This window comes from Chinchilla lanigera, unplaced genomic scaffold, assembly GCF_000276665.1.
Source record: "Chinchilla lanigera isolate Chin_1 unplaced genomic scaffold, ChiLan1.0 scaffold00040, whole genome shotgun sequence".
Taxonomy (NCBI): Eukaryota; Metazoa; Chordata; class Mammalia; order Rodentia; family Chinchillidae; genus Chinchilla; species Chinchilla lanigera.
This window is the reverse complement of record NW_004955441.1, coordinates 18,018,308-18,022,025: the sequence shown is the minus strand read 5'-3', so window position 1 is coordinate 18,022,025 and position 3,718 is coordinate 18,018,308.

Below are 3,718 nucleotides of genomic sequence, written 5' to 3'. Positions count from 1 at the left end.
TGTAAGCATATGTGACTGACTGAATTATGACCAAAACTCACTTTGTTTCAAAATGAGAAGCCGTGCAACCTTACTTCACAGTGCTCCCCAGAGGGCATGTCTGCCTCGCAGCCTCGTCCTGTGTGGATAGCAAGTCTTTGTCTTATCCCTGGTCAGGACACAACACTTGATTCTAGCAGACGTGGACTATAATCCATACAGGTGATTATATTAAACCGATTGGGCCCATTAAGAAGAAAGCATCTACTGAATAACACAATGGAAAAACAAATACTGATGAAAAGAGAACTAAAACCACAAACATTTGAGTGCCTGTTTTGTAAGTAAATTTTTTAAGGCTTCAGTGACTTGCAGATGCTTTTGCCTCTTTTAATTTTCCATGATTTAATACTCACAAACCTTAAAATTATCAAGGAAGATTTAGATTTCAGGTAGATCAACATTTAACAATGGAAAAAATATACATTTTACAGCTATGAAGTACTTCGTAGTTCTTAAAGTAACGAACAATTCTTGGCAAAGACAAACGTGACAAATCCTATAAAAACAAGGCTCCAGAGGTTTTCCTGAAACTATCTGGCTGGAATTACTCAGTAACTTAGTCCTCATAATTTCAAACTGCTGGACAGTGACGCTCACATAGATGAACTGCGGCAGCATCTTGAAAGGATCATTCCAAGCGAATGTCACACTGAGGGCAGGCGGAGACGGATTCCACTATTGAAAGTACATTACACTCTAAATTCAGTGTACGTGAAGAACGCGTGACAGTTTTATAGCTGCTTTCTTAGATAGCCGAGGGAATTAAGAAAGAACAAAAACTGGAAATGGCATGAGGTCATCTCACATCTTTCCTCACTTAATATGCCTTCTCAATAAGCTCTTGGAAAAAGCGCAAGCAAGATACTAAATGGCATAAATTGTATATGCAGAGCAATCTGAGTCAGAGGAAAGATTGACAGAATTATAATAATAATAGCCTCCTTTCTGAATAAAAATGATCGATATAAATATGACTCTAAATTTAACAACTGTCAAAAATCACCACTACCAAATTTGTGATTCTAAATCTTGCAGAGCCAAATTATCTTGAAAAGAACTGTATAAAGCGGGCGTCTGTCAAATGATCTAATTAATTCAACGTGGATTTATTTTCTCCACGCTTGTTTTCCTTTTGAATCCTTCTTAATTTAGAAAAATAATTTAAAACAATTTTCCCACAAAGACATAAAAAAGTAAATGAAATGAATTATTTTCCTATGGCATCAGAGTTGATAGAGTACAAAAATTCTTTAAAATAGCTTTATAAAATATAATTTTATTGAAGTAATTTTGTTTTCTTTTGAGATATGAACAGTAAACCTATATAAGATACTTGCCTCACTCTTTATTCACTAGAAATATTATTGTTAACATTTTAGGTTAGAATATCTAGTGTATTTCTATAACATACCTATAAAGTTTTTTTTCTTTCAATTTTTTGGATTCGTTTTCTTTTTCTAATGGTTTTAATGTTGTAATTTTGCATTGCCAAAACTTCCTAATAACTGCCTATTGTGGAAAAGTGGTCGATGCCTCGTACAAGACTTATGGATATTCTTATGAATGATGATTGTCAGAATAATGGATAAAAATGTGGTATACCCACAATGGTGTTAAAGTCATCAACCAGAAAGAAATGCTATCATATGCTACAATATGGATAGATCTCAATGACATTGTGATAAGTGAAATGAATTTGTTATAGAAGCAATCACACTGCGTGACTGCTCTTGTGGAAGGTGTCTAAAGTAGTCCATAGGGAGAAAAGCAGGAAAGAAATGGGAGGGGTGGTTTAATAACATAGATTAAAATACACGATATACAGCACAAGAAAATTCTAGAGATGTGCTGTAAAATATTTACTTAGAGTTAACAATGCTATACCATACAATTAAATATCTGATGAGAGTTTAGGTTTTACATTTCATATTCTACTACAACAAGAAATCTAAAGTTATAATGTGACTTTTAAAAGTATATGATATATAAAATGTCAGGAACTTTTCTTAAACTCCATATTTTAAAAACAATTCAACAAAATATCTATCTGTTTCCTCTTAAAATTACTATGATTGAAGAAATTATGACATCTTAAATGTATTATACTAATGAAAGTGGAATGGTAAGTGTTTCATGCCTCTAAAACCTGAGTTCCTCTGTACAAGTAAGACTAGGTCAACTCTCTTTTCCTCCTACCCTCCAGAGCTCCGTTCCATGAGGATTGCCCTAGAGAAAAAGGTATATTTGCAGAATTAAATTTTTTTTGTTAACCAAAGCTTTACTGCAATTGAGTATAGTAGTACCTGATAACAGTATTCATAATAGGAAACATTTTAATTTTAATCTTATTTGCCAAGTTAGTTTGGCAAGTTAGTTTGCTTATTTGAATCAGAAAAATCTATAAGGTTTGCATTCTCCTTATTACCAGATATTTGCGGTGATAAATTGTTAATCATCAGACAAATCCTATTTGAAAACAGCATAAAGGGTGTTCGTGATCTCTAAGAAGCAGAAAATCTTCCGTTCTGGCACTGACTGACCTACAAACCCTGATCAGAGGGCAGGAGCAGGAGTTCAAGGCAAAGTTGAACAGGGAGCAGAATTTTGTGGCATTGTAGGTGTAGTTCCAGTCAGAAACCTGCCATTTTGCCAAATGTATATCATTTTGTTAGGAGACACAGTGGAGAAGAATTTTACAATATTATTCTGGACCCAAAGATGTTTATAATCTAGTTACAGTCATAAGACATGAGTGATGTCACTTAGAGATATAAGAGCAAAATAAAAATGTAACAAAGAAATGTTCTATGCTGGAAATTAGAACAATTTATTGGCATTAAAACAAGTATTAGTATTAAAAAATTGACAGGTAGGAAAAGATCAACATGAAGTTTTTCAGGAATCAGTTTAAAGGCTACCGTTACAAAAATGTACCCTGAAGTTGCCAAACACTCATTGAATTTACAGTTAATCATGTCAGTGTTGGGAGTGCCTCTAAGAGACGATTGTATTATGCTATCTGAGTTTTAGATTATTGGGGTGTTCGGTTCACACAGGTATCATGTTACTTTTATGAAGTCATGGTCATGATTTATAAAGAATTCCCAAAGGCACTGCACTATGAAAATGAAAGTTTACTGCAGAGAACAGAAGAATCATGGCGGCACTGATACAGTTTTGAAAAACAAAAGATGAGTTTTGTTTGTTATTCTTCCTTTCAGTGAGTAGAACGCACATGGAGACACATTCGGATCCAGGACGGGGGAAAAGTTGTGTTCAGTTTTGAACTCCATTGCAATTTCCAGCTTGAGAGACAATGAGTTCATCATTGCAGAGTAGGCACAGAAATTGAAAAAAATAGTCTCAACAGGAGTAGTACAGAGATTTAAAGCTTTAAATATGAAAATGGCAAAGTAATCTGCCGGTATAATTTCTTCCAAACATGAAAGTCATTTGTCTGTGAATTGTGGTGTTAATTTGTTCTGCTATGTTGCAAGGACCAAGAACAAATTCTATTTACCACAGATGGTGGGCATTTACCGTAAGTTAATACGGAGACTGCCTCAACAGCCACATACACACTGTAAATCTCCGCTGTAAGTAGAATTTGAGCTAATAGCATTCATGGATGTAGAGAGAAATATTTCCTGGCAATAAAGAATCTCATTACTCACCA